Genomic DNA, 21,327 nt, shown 5'->3' with positions numbered 1-21,327 from the left:
TCAATGGTGAAAGACATTTCAAAATAGGTCCGGTAGTTCATGAGATTACCCGTGACATATAAACAAACTCAGTCTCTCCTGATACTCGTATATTGGTATACACTAGGAGATAGTTGTGCTCCATCTGTCTTTCCCCTCTTCATCAAATTTTATTCACTGTGGCCATGTCTCGAATCTGACAGTTATATCGATTAAGTTCTGGAATTTACTTTTCCGTCTAAAGCCATGTTGTTCATACGATGAGCGCTGCCGTATGATGCAGACGCCGTGAACATCATCTTCATCAACCGAGCCAGTAATTAAAAGCACTTGGCCAGGTTGGAACGAAAGCTGCGATGTTCGACGTTAACTAAAGTTTCATTGTATGCGGTGTTCTAATACGTGAGGGAATATTTCGATCTGATTGTGACAATATCGATAACTAACACTATGTTAGATCCTACCTGGTATGACTCGTACTGCTGCTACGTTGCCAACCATCTTCAGGCCATCGCGCCATTCGATGCTGGTGACTCCTTAGGGGTTTCAAACTAACTTATTAACTTCGATGTATTCCTCAAATTGAAAACATGTTTGCCTGCCTGGGGAGCAAGACAATAATCATTGTAATTTGTATGTCTCACAATCGGAGCATTGCATATCTTTCTAGCACAGAGAAAATCCGCTGGAGTGACCTTCGGTTCAAACGACGCTGGATTCGACACACGCTCAGGCTGCGAATTTTAGCCAGGTTTGGTTAATTCGTCTGGGTCAGGGGGCTGGGATTTTGTATTTTACTTAATACAAATCTTAGTTACAAACAACACGTTGCACTGCCAATCACCGCAGAAATGCCCAATAGTCAATAGTGATTACGTCCCTTTCACAAAAGGAAGGGCATCTGGCCATAAAAAACATGTCTTAATCTATATGGTAAGTGCCAACCCTAGATAACTGAGAATAATTATTGGAGAGAATTATTATTATTATTATTATTATTATTATTATTATTATTATTATTATGATTATTATTATTATTATTATTATTATTATTATTATTATTATTATTATTATTATTATTATTATTATTATTATTATTATGGGAGCATTGACATTGAAGGGTTAGCTACAAGAACTAGTTTACTCCTTTCTATACACTTTGACTGTGTGTATGTCAGATCATTGGCCAAGAGGCTGGGTGGATCCACAAATACCACCACCAGAGGTTATGTGTTTACGAGGAAACCGCAAAAGCCTGTATTGGTGCCATAAGGTTTTGATATAGCTATTGCTTTTCTCACTGAGCCAGAAATTGCTATTGAAACACGATGTACCCTATGAGAAACACCTTAAAGGTTTTTAGTTGGCAAAAATAAACTTTCAAATTTGCATGATAATATTTCTATGTTTTAAAACTTCCACACTATGTTTATCCTTACAATTAATATTACTGTATCCAACAGCAAATTAAATAGTATATATTCTGAGTGACCATATTTGCTATGGCAATACAGCCAGTATGAACAATGATACTGTTCCATTAGTGAAAACTAGATCCATCTCTACCAGGAGGTTTCGAGAATGCAGATATTGCAACAGATCGCGTGAAGAATGGCAAAAACGTTGTATCTAGCTTAGTATGCAAAACTTGGCTTAATGAACGAATTCCGTAATAAATTACACCGGTTTAATTACAAAGTTGTGAATTACGCTGTTAAATTAAAATATATATTATCCTTTGAGGGGGATCAATTGGAGCACAGATTTATAGTTTTCTATGAAACTACTTAATAGCAAACACGAATTTATCAGCGAGCAACAACACTTCCCTTAATAAAAGCCTTCAGTAGGAAAGATCGCCCATACAGTTTTATATGGTTCTGAAGACTGGAGTACACAGCCTGTCGTCACGAACGTAAATTATTCTGCAATAAAGAATGGGTGCGTAGCAGAGCATTGCACTATTCCTTTAACTGAAATGCTACTCATCAGTGCATATGATGACCTTAAACTTAGAAATAATACATCCAGGCTTTAAACCTCACTTTGCAAATTGCTTGTTTCGAAAGGTATCTGTAGTGAACTCTCGTAGTCCAGAAAGTCGTCGAGCTCAACTTGTTCAACTTGACTTGAAGAACTGAAAATATATAAAGCGCAGGTGGTGCCTCGAGCCACTTTGTTCTTGCATAAAACCCCACGAGGCTGCAGCTCCATGTGACGTTTACCTAGCGCGCGCAAAGCGTGGAATTGAATAGTACTCCTAATAAAGTATGCTCCATTTTTCTACGTTTATTCCTCATTGTTTGCCACCTATATCTCAGTTACAGCCAAAAGAGGAGCTATCTGGTCCTTGTTCCAAACCCTTAAATTGGAATTAACGGCAAGATTACGCGATATCCAATTTACACTTAACATTTTTCAAATGTCTCCATTTGACACTGTCTTCTTTTTCGTTTCCTGATGTGATTTTTCATAAAATATCACGGAACAGCTATCCTGACACTGTCTTCTTTTTCCTTTCCTGATGTGCTTTTTCATAAAATATCACAGAGCAGCTATCCCAGTTACGTGCTTCTTGCATCAAAGTTGCCGAGTCGTGGACTTTGAACCACTGTTGGACGTTCCACGTCTAAGATAATCTCCTCTGTTCGCGTTCACATTTCATAATTAAAGGGAGTTGGAATAATTTATCTCACCTATGTTACAATTACCATCTTTTCTCTGAAGCTCAGGCACTTCTTCAGTTAAGCGTTCTCTATATGTCTGATCTAAGGTCACCCTGAAGATGCCTTCACGGTTTGATTAAGATGTTTGATTTCACTCCAAATAATTCACTATTTTAGGGAAAACAAATTTTATACAGATGTGTCTATTTATCAGCGGGAAACTCTTTCATTAGAGTTAATTCAGTAAATTACTTTAATTGTACTGTAGTAGTGATTAAAATTACCATATCATTTGTTCAGCACCTGGTAAGACTTGGGTAAATACTCTATACCTCATTCTGAGTGACCATATTTGCTATGGCAATACAACCAGTATGAACAATGATACTGTTCCATTAGTGAAAACTAGATCCATCTCTACCAGGAGGTTTCGAGAATGCAGATATTGCAACAGATCGCGTGAAGAATGGCGAAAACGTATCTAGCTTAGTATGCAAAACTTGGCTTAATGAACGAATTCCGTAATAAATTACACCGGTTTAATTACAAAGTTGTGAATTACGCTGTTAAATTAAAATCTAAATATAGCAAGAATTCTATATCCCCTTAAAGATGATCAACTTCTAATCTACGCCCATCGAGTGACTGCATGGTTATGGGTCATGTAGCTGTCAAATTGAATTCAGTACATAGTGGGTTCGAACCCCATGTCGGCATCTCTGAAGATCGTTTTCCATTGTTTTAATTAAGGCTACGATCACTTTCTTTCCGTTCCTAGTCCTTTCCTACCCCATCGTGGCCATAAAACCTATCAGTATAGGGGCAACGTAAAGCAAATACTGTAGTTCAAAAAGTCCTGTACCTTAATTAAGGCCACGGTCGCTTCCTTCCACTTCCACTTCCCATCGTCGCCATAAGACATGTCTGTGTCGGTGCGACGTTAAGCAAAATAGCAAAATAATAATAATAACTACACTAATATATAAAGAGGGACTGTGAGTTTGTGTATAGGTAAGGTAAGGGTTATTCTGCCCGAAGGCAGGTCCGAACCTCCGCAGAGGTGTTCCTGAGCCGGAGTTTACGTACGGTAGGGTGGCCAGTTCCTTTCCGCTCCTCCATTCCCTTACCCCCCACCAACAGCGCGTGGCAACCCATCCAACGCCTGACCTCGCCCAATGTTGCTTAACTTCGGAGATCTCACGGGATCCGGTGTTTCAAAACGGCTACGGCCGTTGGCTGGTTTCTGTATAAGTACCGGATAAACTCATAATACACTGGACCGATTCAGAAATGTATTTCACCATTTGAAAGGTAATGTCATTCCGCGTACCACATTCTATGTGTCATCCCGGAATACCTAAGTGTTCGCGTGAGAACCGTGATTTTGATCCTTTGCATATTGTTGCTGTTTGGGTCATTAGTCCACAGACTGGTTTGATGCAGCTGTCAATGCCACCCTATTCTGTGCTAACCTTTTCATTTCTACGTAACTTCTACATCCTACATCTACTCTAATATATTTGTCATATTAATATCACCGGGCGAGTTGGCTGTGCGGTTAGGGGCGCGCAGCTGTGAAATGCATCCGGGAGATAGTGGATTCGAATTCCACTGTCGGCAGCCCTGAAGATGGTTTTCCATGGTTTCCCATTTCAGACCAGGCAAATGCTAGGGCTGTACCTTAATTGAGGCCACGGCCGCTTCCTTCCCACTCCTAGCCCTTTCCTATCCTATCGTCGCTATAAGACCTGTGTGTGCCGGTGCGACGTAAAGCCATTAGGTATAAAATGCATATTCATATCTTGGTATGCCTCTGCCGTTTCTACCGCCTTCCTCTTCCCTCAAATACTAACTGAACGACCCCTGGGTGTCTCAAAATGTGCCCTATCCTTCTCTCTCTTCTTCTGGTCAAATTCCGCCAAATCATTCTCTTCTCACCATTTCAATTCAGTACTCTCCATTAGCGATTCGACCTACCCATCTCACCTTCAGAATTCTTCTGTAACACCACCTTTCAAAAGCTTCTATTCTCCTTCTTTTTAAGCTAGTTAGAGTCCATATTACACTTCCACACATTGCCACGCTCCAGATAGAAGTCTTCAAAGACATCATTCTAATTCGTATAACAATGTTCGAAATGAGCACATTTATATTCGTAAGGAAGGCCTTTCTTGCTTATGCTAGTCTGAATTTCATGTCCCCTTTACATCTCCCATCATTAGTTAATCTATTGCCAAAGTAACGCTATCCACTTTCAATAAGCATTTTCTAATCTAATATTTGCTGCATTACATGACTTCATTTGACAGCAATCCATTTTTTTTTTTCTTGTGCTCCTTTACCAAGATTACGTCTACACCATTGAACAATTTCTCCAGATCTTCGGCAGACTCAGGAAAAATAACAATATTATCGGCAAATCTCAGAGTTTTAATTTCCTCTCCTTGGATTGTGATTTCTCCTCGAAATTCCTCCTTGGTTTCCCTTTCCACCTGTTCTATGGAAGCACTGGAAGGGAGAGGGGGCAAACTGCACCCTTGCCTCACTCGTTTCTGTATTTCTGCATCTTTTTCACAGCCTTCGATTCTTATCGCTGTAGGGATTGTAGATAAATATTCTTCATCGGTAACTGATCCTGATCATCTTCAGAATCTCAAACAGCTTGGTACAATCTACATTATCAAATGCCTTTTTAATTCTACGAATGCCATGTACGTAGGCTTGTCTTTCTTGATTCCATCCTCTAAAATCAAACAGTCTGGACTGCTTAATGTGTTTCTACATATTTTTCTGAAGCCAAACTGATCTTCTTTCACCCGTGGGGGTATTCTTGTCTGTTCGCGTATCGGGCGCGTCCCAGGCGCTGAATAGGGGGCCCTACGCACTTGTCTGGAGGGTCTGAGGGAAACAAAATACCCTCTCGCGGACCAAAAACAAGTATTGCCAGAAAACGTCTTGAGGCAGTGTGATTGTTACTAGCCCAAACAATGCCTTGGAAGTGGAAACCTCGCCCACACATACATGCTAGAGAGGCATTCATGTTACCTCCGCATGGATGATACGGTGGTTCAGGTGAAGTAGGTGCTGGTGATTGAAGTGAAAGCTCACTGCGGTGTGCTGGAACCAGCACATCACTTTGCCCTACGTAGCCTGAACGAGCCGCGGGTTGGGAATGGGGCGAACCCAACCTAGGGGGAACCCATGGCTGTGAACTCAGTCATGGGAATGCCAAGGTCTACTGAAGGTGGGACAAACCTGGTCGGGTTCGGGCCAGGGGCGGACTGCTGGATGGACGGCTGAGGGGCGTGGCGCCTGCTACGGAGAGCCTGAGTTGCGGAGGGACAATGTCTGGCGGAATGGCTCATCACGGATGGTGAGAACGCCGCTCATGACCCTAGAAGGGGCAAAACCCCTACGTCATATGGAACCATGGACATTCCAAATGAAACACCTAAACAAATACTGAGAGAACCTATGGAATCTCCAGAAGAGCAGGTCCACCGGCAGGCCCAAGAGGAGAATATGGAGACAGAAGACCCAGTAGGGCAGGCTGAATCCAGATCTGAAGAAGAAAGAGAAGAAGCAACAGGAAAGCAGACTTCTGGACAAAAGGAAACATATTTCACGGAGAAATAACTGAAGATATTGGCATCGAAACTAGATAGGATGCATATAGATAGACCACCTCGCACAAGTGCCTACTACAAGGAAAAGAAGAAGGCGAGGAAAGAAGCCAAGATAGCGGCTGGGACTTGGGTGAAGAAGAAGCCAAGGAACAGGGATCGGTGAGACGCTATGCCAAGGAATACCTTCAAAAGGTCAAGGTCGGAGGAAAGCACGCCATCAAGTTCGGCTAAAAAACCACCCTCCAAGAAACAGAAGGAAGAAGAAGTCATTTCCTTTTCGGAAAGACTATCCTCAGTTAAGGCAGCAAATATACCTAAGACCCTTCCAGATGGAAAACTCAAGGAGGAAGACGTGACTGAATTGTCGTCTGTTCTGATAGCACAAATGAAGCCGCTGTCAGACGGATGTCTTCCAGTCTTCCTTGAGTCACTAAGGCTGGAAAGTGGAGTTATGGTACTGATCTGTGCAAATCCAGAAACGAAATGTTGTCTGGAACAGAAAGTATCAAATTGTAACCCATGGAAAGGGCAGACACTAGCGGTGGCGGACTCAAAAAAGGTGCTGAACACGACCAAGGTCATCGCCAAGTTCCCACCTTCTTTTGATAAGACGAAAGTTGAGGATGTTCTTGTCAGAATCAATCAGCACGATACCAAACTTTTAGTGCTAAATGCCACTTCCACCGACAAGACAAGAAGGACAGTCATTTTATCCCTTGGCTGAAAGAGACTTTGAAGACCTCAAAAAGGGAAGCCTTAAGGCTAATCTCGGACTTGGGCAGATCAAGTTTCAGGTCATCAGGGGATAACGAAACTCAATGTTGATAATGGTGCTGAAGGTCCTTCAGGCCAATCTTCAGCGTAAGAAAGCAGCTGTGGCCAATTTCGCCAGAAATCCAACTCTGGGGCTATTGACGTGGCCCTTATTCAAGAGCCTTGGGTAGTCAAGGGAAGAGTAGCATAACTGGCGGAATCTGGAGGTAATCTTATGTACGATACAACATCGGAACAAGAAACTAAAATGTCTTATGTTACGGGAATACCGTTCGCAGGACTTAACCTTTGCCAAGATTAAACTTGGAAATTGGGAGGGACCCAGAGAAATAACCACAGTCTCTGCATACCTCCCATATGACTCAACTAATCTGCCCTATCAGGAGAAGTTGAGAACCTAATTTGCAATACAAAGAGGAAAGGCGAACACATAGTCCTTGGATCAGATGCAAATTCACACCACACGGCATGGGGCAGCACGAACTGCAATGCAAGGGGTGAGTCTTTACTAAAGTTTATTATTGGAACTGAGTTGGCCACACTAAACCTAGGAAACAAGCCTACATTTATACATAAAAATCGTAGGGAGGTAATAGACATTACACTAAGCACTACGCACATTGCAAACTTTATTAAAGACTGAAAAGTGCTGGAGAACCATCATTGGCAGACCACCAGAACATCCAATTTGCAATAAATGAGAGACTATGTGGGATTGATATGTACAGAGACCCAAAAATAACTAACTGGGACAGGTACAGAGAAGTTCTAGGGAAGGCTGTACAAAAAATTCTAACGTGAGAGAACAGAAAGAATTTGATGAGGCAGTGAAACTATTAGAAGAGGCCATTATAGACTCATCCCACGACAACTGTCCTCTCAAAGAAAAGAAAAACACCAAAAAATTAAGGTGGTGGAACAGCAATCAAGCCAAAATGAAAATGGTTATGATGTTGTACAGAATATCATCTAGACATGGTATGTGGGACGTATATCACAGGGAACTCACTGAGTATAACCTAGAGATACGGAAGGCAAAAAGAAAATCTTGGATACTGTTCCGTGAGAAAGAGGAATCACCCACTGAAACAGCAAGGCTTCAGACGGTTCTGAAAGCAACTCATATAAATCAAGTGGGGACACTGGAGAAACCAGATAGGTCATTTACTCAGGCGGAGAGGGACACGCTGGAGATACTAATGGCGTGTCATTTTCCTTAGGATGAAGAGATGACAGAAGAAGAAACGGTTGGAACAGAGACCGGAGCTCGAAGAGCAGACTGGAACTGTGCCAACAGAATAATAAAACATAACCATGAACAATGGAAAATCGACACCTTTTATCCTATAAATGCTCCGGGGCCATATGAGATACTTCCGATACTTCTACAGGAAGGACGGGAGATACTCGTTAATGCCCTGATGGACCTGTTCAGAGTTTAGGGTATGTCCCGAAATCATGGTCTGAAGCTAAAGCAGTATTCATACCTAAGCCTGGAAGGGCAAATTATGCCCAAGACAAAGCATACGGACCATTATGTTTAACCTCCTTCATGCTGAAATCAATGGAAAGAATTCTGGATAAATATACCATAAGAACGGTGCAACTGAACTCAACGTTACATGAAAATCAGTTTGCATATAGACCTGGCAGATCCACTGAAGTAGCACTCCACAAGTTGGTTTGTAAACTGGAGGTAAGCCTAGAATACAGTATAAAGAAATTGCACAGGTGGCATTTCTAGATACAGAAGGAGCCTTCAGCAATACAACCTATGACTCCATGATCAAAGCATTGGAAAAGGGCAAGGTGAGTAAAACCGGCGTCAAATGAATTAAATCCATGTTGGACGGAAGGAAGATAAAAGTAACCCTGTTTGAAGAAACGCTGACGGTTAAGGCAACCCGAGGCTGTGCTCAAGGAGGAGTTCTTTCGCCTCTGCTGTGGAACCTCGTGGTGAACAAAATCATAGCTACGCTCAACGAACACTTTTGTTATACACAAGGATACGCAGATGACCTAGTGATTGTGGTACAAGGTAAGGTGATGCGTATTATACAGGACCTCATACAAAGATCACTTAACCTTTTGGAGAGCTGGTATCGAGAAGAACAACTATAGTAAGAAGCAGATTGGATAGCCTACAGAGGATGGCATGCATAGCCGTAACTTTGTCACCATTCCGCAAGTAAACTCCTACTGCGAGTGCCTTTACAGGAACTGCTGGCCTTGCGGAGGGAGGCTTGGCCCTGCCCATTACTTGCAGGTTATGGATATGACACTACTTTAGTTGATCAGTAGTAGTGCGTTGGTCTCCGTATCCCGAAATTGCGGGTTCAAACTGGGTGGAGGTACTTGGACTTTTGACCGGCAGTTCAAAGTCGAACGGTGGCTTTTAAGATATCTTTTGTGGCGCTTACCCGATAACATTAACTACACCTCAAGCATATGACTCCCGTAAGAACTCCAGTTTTGATGATATCTGGCAGAAAGAAATGGAACGTTAAACCTAAGAGACAGGCAGACTAAATGGCGTCATATCCTAATGCCTGCACACGCTAATTGAGACCATACGGAGGCAACGGGTTGCGCCCATGTTAAGGATCTTTGCGTGGCCTTTGAAGGCCTTTGACGTAATCTGTTGACTATTGAGCTGAGTAACTGTCGCTTGGTAGGCCAATGCCCATCATGGGGTTTCTTTTCTTTTCTCGATTTTTGCCAACTTAGGACCAAATAAAATAACCCACTGCATTAATTTCCGTTTAATTCTGCTTCCTTCCTTGCTTTCCATACTTTCTCCGATTTTTTCTCTTCTCTTCTGTCCAGATGCTATTCCGTGTCTTCTGGAAACCCTTGATATTTTGTGTCAATCTCTTAAAAGTTGTTCTGTCTGCTGTTATTCCCAATTCTGCCACATATCTGCATCATGTGACTGCTATTCTTACCCTTGTAGACATGATTAAACATTTCTTTTTTGAATCTGGTATTATCCACCCTTTATTTTGTGGCTAAGGAACATAACTCTCCTCTTCCTGACCGCATCAGATATCTTTTCAGGTTATTTATATTTGCAAACATCTTCATTCTTCCTGTGTCTGAATTCCCCATTTTCAGTCTTCCGCCCCTGACTTTCCTCAGATGTTTTCCTTTTTCTCTAGCTCTTTTATGGCTCTTGTTTTCATGGAGAACATACACTGTGTACCATACAGACACTCTTGTTTAATTTCTGTGTTGTAGTGCTTGATTTTAGTTTAATGGAGAGACTCTTCTTATCACAAGTATACTTGGTCAGTTGGTAGCCTTGTTCCAAATTTCTTACTCTTAATTTATTTGCTTCTTTTTAATAATTTGAATCACTTCCCCCAAATACACGAAGTCTACCATGTCGATTTTTTCATTAATCTGTTATTATTAGTGTAGGTGATTTTCCAATGTTAGTTATAAAATCGGAATCCCCATAAGATATCTGAAGTCCAGCTTTGTCTGCAATTCCTTTCTAAAGGTTTACTTGGATACAGTAAGTGCTGTTTGTATATTCTCGGAAATGATTGCAATATCGTCAGTGAAGGCAAAAGCAATGCATACCTGTACCTTTAAATTTCGACTCTAACTTCATTTCATGGTGGATTCATCTCTCTTTGAGATTTCCTTCCCATACTGCCATTAACTTTTCCAAGGCACACTTAACAAGTATCAGGAGCACTCCATCCCCCTGTCTCACATCAGCTGTAATTGTAAATTCCCCCGAGATCAACTTCATGAATTTCACTTTAGACTTAGTGTCCGTGAGAGAACCTCTTATTATGTTAATTGACTTTGAATCTACTCCAAATTCCTCGAGAATGTAAAATAAGTAAGTTGTTTCTATTGAGTCATTAGCTTTCCTAAAATCAATGAAGATTATTACATAGTTCTTGCTCCTGATCAATATGTCCCGTATTATTGTTTTCAGATTAATTTTCTGCTCCTTGCACGACCTGCCTTTTCTGAAAACATTGATATTCAACTATTTGTTTATCCACTTTAGGCTCAATCCTGTTTTGGTGAACTTTTGGTAAGATCCTGTATGTGACTAAAAATTGGAGATCCTTCCGTAGTTGTAGTTCTTGTGTAGTGGGTGTATCAATGCATTCCTCAAAACTTCTGTTGTCCTTTCTGTCTGCAAATGGCTCTCACCATGTCCCTCTGTTCCTCCTATGCTCGATTACCAGATTCTTTCCATAACTCTGCCACAATCAAATCTCTTCCTCCGGCTTTATTATTCCTTAGATGTTGGATGATGACTTCTATTTCTTTTTCAATAAGTGGTTCCGAGGCTCCACTTTTAATTTGTGGATTGAATATAAACCGTTCTTCAGCCTCTTTGCAATTCAGAAGATTTTAAACATATCTTGCCAAAATTTGAAAGTTGTTTTTATTCGTTCGTTCGTAATCTGTTTACCCTCCAGGTTCGGTTTTTCTCTCGGACTCAGCGAGGGATCCCACCTCTACCGCCTCAAGGGCAGTGTCCTGGAGATTCAGACGTTAGGTCGGGGATACAACTGGGGAGAATGACCAGTACCTCGCCCAGGCGGCCTCACCTGCTATGCTGAACAGGGGTCTCGTGGAGGGATAGAAAGATTGGATGGGAGAGGCAAGGAAGAGGGAAGGAAGCGGCCGTGGCCTTAAGTAAGGTACCATCCCGGAATTTGCCTGGAAGAGAAGTGGGAAACCACGGAAAACCACTTCCAGGGTGGCTGAGGTGAAAATCGAACCCACCGTTACGCATTTGACCTCCCGAGGCTGAGTGGACCTTGTTCTAGTTCTCGTACTTTTCAAATTTCGTGGCAGAGCCGGGAATCGAAGCCGGACATCCGGGGGTGGCAGCTAATCATGCTAACCACTACACCACACAGGCGGACAATTTTTTTTTCATTATTGAGTCAAATGTTTCCCTTTTGCATCCTTAAAACGGAGAATTGGTTTCTTGATACTTTGTTATTTTCCCTTTAAGTCTTTTATAAAAGTTTTAATGAAGTCCTTAAATAGCGTGAGTCGTCTTTTTCCGTGAGGTTTTAAAGTTATGTATTAGCCTCCGTGGCCCACGCGACAGCGCGCTGCCCTCTCAACGCTGGATCCCCTGGTTCAAATCCCGATAACTTCGTGTGAAATTTGTGGTAGACAAAGCGGAGGTGGGACAACTATTTTTCCGCATACTACAGTTTTGACTGTCATCTTTCATTCCAGCAACATTCTCCAACATCATTTAATTTCATCTTTCAGTCATTAATCATTGCCTGAGAGGAGAGCGACAGGCTTCGGCAGCCGGCACAATTTATGTCCTCGCCGCTAGATGGGGTTTCATTCATTCCGTTACTGACCCAGTTGAATGACTGGAAACAGACTGTTGATTATTATTATTATTATTATTATTATTATTATTATTATTATTTTTATTATTATTATTATTATTATTATTATTAGTAGTAGTAGTAGTAGTAGTAGTAGTAGTAGTAAGCCACCTGTTAGTTAAGTACATCCACACCTGGTGGGGTTGTTTGCGACAATTAGTTAATTCCTCCCCTCTTTTGGATCACGTCTCTACGCTAGGTATTACATTTCAATAATCGTACTTGTGAATGCCTTCATAATGTGCTCTTGTACTAAAAGGTAATATAAAAATGGATAAAATCAGTATATTACTCGTAGAAGTTTGGAACACTTGAAACATGCTTCTTCTTCTTAATCTCTTTATCCTCCAGGTTCGGGTTTCCCTCGGACTCAGGGAGGTATCCCACCTCTAACGCCTCAAGGGCAGTGTTCCTGGTGCTTCAGACTCTGGGTCGGGGATACAACTGGGGAGGATGACAAGTACCTCGCCCAGGCGGCCTCACCTGCTATGCTGAACAGGGGCACTGTGGGGGACGGGAAGATTGGAAGGGATAGATAAGGAAGAGGATAGGAAGCTGCCGTGGCCTTAAGTTAGGTACCATCCCGGCATTTGCCTGGAGAGAAGTGGGAAACCACGGAAAACCACTTCCAGGATGGCTGAGGTGGGAGTCGAACCCACCTCTACTCAGTTGACCTTCCGAGGCTGAGTGTACCCCGTTCGAGCCCTCATACCACTTTTCAAATATGGTGGCAGGGCCGGGAATCGAACCCGAGCCTCCGGGGGTGGCAGCTAATCACACTAACCACAGAGGAGGCCATAGAAGCGTTCTCTAGGTCAAATATTCGACAGGAAGTGCAACTGTTTCCAGCATTCTTAACTGACACGCTCTCCAACTGAGCCTCGCCCGTTATTGGCATTGATCTGGAATGGCGCATCAAGAGGCGTTCAGGAGTAGCATACCTTGAGTTCTTTCACTGTATTCATCCAGAGAGCACATCCCTGCGAAAAACTTTGCTAGACGGTATAATGTATTAGAAATACATTGCAGCGGGCCCTCTAGAAACCATTTGCTCTCACATACTGCGATCCTAGAAGTGGGCGAACAATCGTTTTCATTGGTCAGCTTCGAATGACAACCTTTCCACGTCGTGGGCGTGAATTTATTCGCTGTTGACGATTAGGATGCCAGATACCATACCACCTGGACTACATTTGTTGTTTGAGTCATCAGTCCATAGACTGGTTTGATGCAGCTCTCCATGCCACCCTATCCTGCGCTAACCTTTTTATTTCGACGTAAATATTGCATCCTATATCTGCTCTAATCTGCATGTCATATTCATACCTTGGTCTACCCCTACCGTTCTTACCACCTACACTTCCTTCAAAAACCAACTGAACAAGTCCTGGGTGTCTCAAGATGTGTCCTATCATTCTATCTCTTCTTCTCGTCAAATTTAGCCAAATCGATCTTCTCTCACCAATTCGATTCAGTATCTCTTCATTCGTGATTCGATCTATCCATCTCACCTTCAGCATTCTTCTGTAACACCACATTTCAAAAGCTTCTATTCTCTTTCTTTCTGAACTAGTTATCGTCCATGTTTCACTTCCATACAATGCCACGCTCCACATGAAAGTCTTCAAAAACATCTTTCTAATTCCTATATCAATGTTTGAAGTGAGCAAATTTCTTTTCTTAAGAAAGCTCTTCCTTGCTTGCGCTAGTCTGCATTTTATGTCCTCCTTACTTCTGCCATCGTTAGTTATTTTACTACCCAAGTAACAATATTCATCTACTTCCTTTAAGACTTCATTTCCTAATCTAATATTTCCTACATCACCTGCCTTCGTCCGAATGCACTCCATTACTTTTGTTTTGGACTTAATTATTTTCATCTTGTACTCCTTACCTAAGACTTCATTCATACCATTCAGCAACTTCTCGAGATCTTCTGCAGTCTCAGATAAAATAACAATATCATCGGCAAATCTCAAGGTTTTGATTTCCTCTCCTTGGACTGTGATTCCCTTTCCAAATTTATCTTTGATTTCCTTTACTGCCTGTTCTATATAAACATTGAAATGGAGAGGGGACAAACTGCAGCCTTGCCTCACTCCTTTCTGGATTGCTGCTTCTTTTTCAAAGCCCTCGATTCTTATCACTGCAGACTGATTTTTATACAGATTGTAGATGATTCATCGTTCTCGGTATCTGATCCCTATCATCTTCAGAATTATAAATAGCTTGATCCAATCAACATTATCGAATGCATTTTCTAGATCTACAAATGCCATGTACGTGGGCTTGTCCTTCTTGATTCGATCCTCTAAGATCAGACGTAAAGTCAGGATTGCTTCACGTGTTCCTACATTTCTTCTGAAGCCAAATTGATCTTCTCCCAACTCAGCTTCAACTTGTTTTTCCATTCTTCTGTAAATAATACGTGTTAGAATTTTGCAGGCATGAGATACTAAACTACTGGTGCGGTAGTTTTCACACCTGTCAGCACCGGCTTTCTTGGGAATAGGTATAACAACATTCTGCCGAAAATCGGATGGGACTTCACCTGACTCATACATCTTGCACACTAAATGAAATAACCTTGCCATGCTGGTTTCTCCTAAGGCAGTCAGTAATTCAGTGGGAATGTCATCAATTCCAGGGCCTTGTTCCTATTTAGGTCACTTACAGCTCTGTCAAACTCTGACCTCAAAATTGGGTCTCCCATTTCATCAGCATAAACAGCCTCTTCATGTTCCAGAACCAAATTATCTACATCTTTACCTTCATACAACTGTTGGATATGTTCCTGCCATCTTTCTGCTTTGTCTTCTTTCCCTAGAAGTGGCTTTCCATCTGAGCTCTTAATGTTCATACACCTAGATGTCTTTTCTCCAAAGGTTTCCTTGATTTTCCTGTATGCAGCATCTTCCTTTCCCAGGACCATACAGTCTTCGACATCCTTGCACTTCTCCTTCAGCCATTCTTCCTTAGCTACCTTGCACTTTCTATCCACTTGATTCTTTAATCGCCTGTATTCTTTTCTGCCCTCTTCATTTCTAGCATTCTTCTATTTTCGTCGTTCATCAATCAGGTCTAGTATTTCCTGAGTTATCCATTGATTCTTAGTTGATCTTTTCTTCCTTCCTAACATTTCTTCAGCAGCCCTACTGACTTCATTTTTCATGACTCTCCTCTCTTCTTCAATAGTGTTTCCTTCAGCCTTTTCATTTAGCCCTTGTGCAACATGTTCCTTGAAACAATCCCTCACACTCTTTTCTTTCAACTTGTCTAGATCCCATCTTTTTGCATTCTTTCCTTTCTTCAATTTCTTCAACTTCAGATGGCATTTCATGACCAACAAGTTGTGGTCGGAGTCCACGTCTGCTCCTGGGAAAGTTGCAATCCAACACCTAGTTTCTGAATCTCTACCTAATCATAATGAAGTCTATTTGATACCTTCCAGTGTCTTCATGTCTCGTCCACGTATACAGCCGTCGTTTGTGGTGTTTGAACCAAGTATTGGCAAGGACTAAATTATGATCAGTGCAGAATTCAACCAGCCGACTTCCTCTTTCGTTCCTTTGTCACAATCCAAATTCTCCTACTGTACTACCTTCTCTTCCTTGGCCTACTAATGCATTCCAGTCTCCCATCACAATTAGATTCTCGTCACCTTTTACATATTGTATTAAATCTTCTCTCTCCTCATATATTCTTTCGATTTCTTCATCATCCGCTGAACTAGTAGGCATATAGACCTGCACTATTGTGGTGGGCATTGGTTTGGTGTCTATCTTGACGACAATAATTCTTTCACTATGCTGGTCGTAGTAGCTTACCCGCTGCCCTATTTTCTTATCCATTATTAAATAAACTCCTGCATTTCCCCTGTTTGATTTTGTGTTGATAATTCGGTAGTTGCCTGACCAAAAATCTTGTTCTTCCTGCCAACGTACTTCACTGATACCAACTACATCTAACTTTAGCCTATCCATCTCCCTTTTCAGATTCTCTAACCTACCACAACGATTCAAACTTCTAACATTCCACGCTCTGACTCGCAGAATGTCAGTATCCATCTTCCTGATGATCGCCCCCTCTCGTTTAGTCCCCACCCGGAGATCCGAATGGGGGACTAGTTTACCTCCGGAATATTTTACCCGGAAGGAAGCCATCATCAGTACATCATTCATACAGAAAGAGCTGCATGTCCTCGGGAGGTAGTTACGGCTGTAGTTTCCCGTTGCTTTCAGCCGTGTAGCAGTATCAACACAGCTAAGCCATATTGAGTATTATTACAAGGCCGTATCAGTCAATCATCTAGGCTGCCGCCCTTGCAACTACCGAAAGGCTGCTACCCCCTTTCGATGAACCATTCGTTAGTCTGGTCTCTCAACAGATACCCATCCGATATGGTTGCACCTGCGGCTCGGCTATCTGTATCATTGGGACACGCAAGCCTCCCCACCGCGGCAAGGTCACATGGTTCGCAGAGGAGGGGACTACATTTACCAAATAAAAAACATACGTCTCAACCCAGGATCGACCCCTCGACCTCCTGCATGCTAACCCAAAAGTCTATTCACTGCACCAACTGTAAAGCACGACTCATACGTGCTGACAGAGGTAGTTACCCTACATGTGGGTACAGTGTTGCCAGATTGCCACTCTTCAAAGTCCTTTTTCTGCCGGATATACTCGCAGGACGAACTTTTGTGAGATACATTTTTTTAATTCTGGCATGTGAAGAGTCGCGCTGCGACACCCGAGTGCTCGAATTTCGGTTCATCCTGTATATATTACTCTACATGTTGTTCACCTGTCGTTATTTGTTAGCTTTTGTAATAATTGCGACAGTAATATTATCTAGCAAAGAGAAGTGGCAGCAGAAGAAACAAAGTATACCTCAACTAATAACAAGAGTCAGTTAATGCAATGCTGTTCTTGGTAAGTTCATAATATTTAATGGCTTGGTACATTGCAGGCCATCGCATTATGTTTTTCTCCGGCTGAGCAATATTAAGGCATTCGAAGCCTAGGCTTGCAAAATTCCGGCTCAGTTCGGTGGTATTTGAATGTGCTCAAATACATCAGCCGCGTGTCGGTAGATTTACCGGCACGTAAAAGTATTCCTGCGGGAAAAAATTCAGGCACCTCTGTGTCTACAAGAGCCGTAAATGTAGTTAACGGGACGTGAAACAAGTGACATTATTATTATTATTATTATTATTATTATTATTATTCTTTCTTAATCTGCTTACCCTCCAGGGTTGGCTTTTCCCTCGGACTCAGCGAGGGATCACACCTCTACCGCCTCAAGGGCAGTGTCCTGGAGCTTCAGACTCGGGGTCGGTGGATACAACTGGGTAGGATGACCAGTACCTCGCCCAGGCGGCCTCACCTTCTATGCTGAACAGGGGTCTTTGTGGGGGATGGGAAGATTGGAAGGAATAGACAAGGAAGAGGGAAGGAAGCGGCCGTGGCCTTAAGTTAGGTACCATCCCAGCATTTGCCTGGAGGAAAAGTGGGGAAACCACGTAAAACCACTTCCAGGATGGCTGAGGTAGGAATCGAACCCACCTCTACTCAGCTGACCTCCCGAGGCTGAGTGGACCCCGTTCCAGCCCTCGTACCACTTTTCAAATTTCGTGGCCGAGCCGGGAATCGAACCTGGACATCCGGGGATGGCAGCTAATCACTAGGGAGCGGATTTTTATGTGCCAAAATGTGAAAAATATGTATTTATTATATGCTGAAAAACTTTAAAATATGTGATAAATATTGAAATTATTTTCCTTTAAATATCACATAACTAGTCACGCTCAAGAAGTAAATAAGTATAATGTTTTGTATTAGAATATGGCGCTACCAAACGTGCTCCTTAAGGCAAAATGATGTCTGTGTATGGAAATGTGCTGTATGGTATATTAATTTTTGATATGCCAGAGTAGGTATTATGAATGGTTATTTTTTAAAGGTAATGTTTTGTTTAAATATGGCAAAAGCAACGTATCATCTTTGAAAAAATAGTACCAGTTCGTACTCACCCATCACACGCTGGAATATTAGTTGCTAGGAGCAGTCTTAGAATTGCAGTGAAGAACAAAGGTCATCTCCAAATTGTCCATCACTAATGCATGCCGATTATCTCTAAATAACGCCTTATACTGCGAAAACGATCGCTCCACATCACAGGAAGTCAGACGAGCATAGTTAAAGAGAGGAATGTCACCAACAATAACGCCATCAATTTCGCCAGCATGAGCACCCTCTAATACATTAGAAATTTGGCACATTGTTTGAAATCCTCTGTTTTTCCTGAACAAATTTTGATATTTGACCTTTAGTAGTCCCCGTACCTGCGAAGCCGGGAGTGAATCTAATTTATTTTCAACAGCTCGCACTTCCTTCACTGTTTCGGACAACAGGTTAGTGGATTTTTCAAGTACGTCTATAGTTTTTGTCGCGGTCCCCTTTACTATGAGTATTGTAATGAACAATATATAAATTATGATATAGTCCCTAGTAGTTGTAGTTAAGCAGGCCAATTCAAAACAACACTTCAACTAATGTGGAAGCGAATCTCAAAAATCAATCCAAGGTCGAATGTGCCAAGGAGTAAGCAGAGCGCAGGGAAGCGTAAAGTACTCGAATATTTACACAGTTCGAAGGGCGTGTTTAAGTCACCACAGATCCCAATACATTAACAAAGCAACGTGCAAGGAGTATTTTGGGCCATAACCCTAGAGGAAATCCGCAGTAGGTACATGTATGATAATAAAGAGGAAGGGATCATGTAAGAAAGAACTCCCCAAACAACAGGTTTTGAAAATAACAAATATATTGAACAATATCAAAGGTAATGACAGATATTTCCACAGGAACAGATAAAATGAATCATCTTCGGGTACATACAAGTATAAGTTATGTGCGAATCACACAAGTTATTATTATTATTATTATTATTATTATTATTATTATTATTATTATTATTATTATTATTATTATTATTATTGTTACCGTGTTTTAGCGGTAGGTAGAGGCGTAAGAAGGTGCGGGCGTGAATGGGTTTCAAACTACGGAATCAAAGTTAATGTAAAAGTAATTTAAAATTTAACTAGGTTATATTTTCTTTTCAAAAACAAAGCAATAACAGACATGGCAGGTACAATGTAGCAAAACAAGGGGAGATACAATATTTACAGGTTTTGGGCTTCACGCCCTGACTTCTGCGATCAGCTCAGTTTTACCACAAACACAAGTTTTAACAGAGGGGCAGAAAACCCCATTCATCCCTAGGAGCCCCTGGCTCCGAATTACACAGAAAAGCCTCCACGAGGCATATGACACTCCATTTTCCAAAAGAGCGATCCGCTCTTAAAATTTAAGCCTCTCAAAGGCCACACCAAACTCTACCTTCAAGCTGTCCTCTAAGGACGTATTCACAGGGGTAAAATACCCAACCTACAGAGGTCTATTACATGAAAAGAAGGTTGATTACATGACCTCTAAACTAACAATTTGAGAGGAGGCGATCTTGCACTCCTAATACACTTTGTTTCTTTAAAACCTAATCTGGCTCTGGGCCGCTAACGCAAGGGCTAATCCCATACTACAGAGGTGACTTAGAGAAGAACACTTTACATTACATAAACGAAGAATAGTTTGAGAAAATAAGTTCACCTCAAAACAAATGTGAGTGGGAGCTCGAGAGGGTTAGCACTCTCTATCCCAATATGTAGCTTTACAAGAAAAAGATGAAAAGAGTAATTACATTTTAGGAAAAGGTTACATGATGGAAATGCTTCGAACCCGCCGCGAGTGTTAAACTGCCGACCTAGCAAGAAAAGAAGTTATTAATAGGCCATTACCTGGTGTTGAACGGCTGAAGAAGAAAGAGGCGCTTCCCGCCTCCTGCTATGTACTTAATACACTGAAAGATGGAACAGAAGTGGCCCGGAGACCCCAAAATCAGCAGTTTATATCCTCTCGCGGAAGATTCTAGGCGTTAGGGGAAATAAAACACCCTCCCTCAAAGTTTTTATTGGCTAGGGAAAAGAAACCCCTACATAGAGGAAGAAGAAACACATTATTGGTGGAAAATTAATTAAAGAAATTCGGGATTGGCTAGATCCAAAATAAGGGGAAAAGGAGGGGTATACAGCCAACGTAAACCATGACAGAAAGAAATTTAACAAAGAACAAACTCTTGAAATAAAAATTTCTCCAAAAAAATAGTTCTTTGATTTCGCACTAGGTTGCACTATTGTAATTCTTCAGTAGTGTCCTCTAGAAGAGAAAGTTCACACTTCTTACTTCAAGCGAAACAAAAACACATCAAAAGTGACACAGTTCAAAAACTCAAAATTTTCCACGTGGTGACATCTTCTGAGAAAGTAGAGAATTAATAGAATAGATAAAGTTCAACCTTCCTCCAGAAGAGGAGTTTCGACTGGCGCAACTTTTAAATAAACGGTGTAGAGGTGTACCGCCCGGTACAATTATTATCGCAGGTGCATACGGATACTCGAAAAAGGGAGAATACACTACTTATTATTGTTGTCCTTGGTATGCACAGCTAAAAATTTTACAGATATTTATCATTGGCAAATAGGAACACAAAAACAAGGGAAAAATATAAGTTACAATTGCTTTGACTAGTCTATATACAAGGACACAATGAAAGAGGAATTACACTCGTTATTACGCTCATCTTTGGTAAGGATAGGTACAAAAGGAGAACCATGCGAGTTCTTCTTCTTATTATTATTACATGTGAGATTCAAAACGGAGATTTTGACAAGAATTGTGACCCTCTAAAACAACAAGTTTTAAAACGAACATTCCCAAGGCTAGTGAACAAGCAAGTATAAATGACATCTGATTCCCCAAAGCTCTAACACG

Source organism: Anabrus simplex, chromosome 1 (assembly GCF_040414725.1).
Source record: "Anabrus simplex isolate iqAnaSimp1 chromosome 1, ASM4041472v1, whole genome shotgun sequence".
Lineage (NCBI taxonomy): Eukaryota > Metazoa > Arthropoda > Insecta > Orthoptera > Tettigoniidae > Anabrus > Anabrus simplex.
This window is presented reverse-complemented; position numbering follows the sequence as displayed.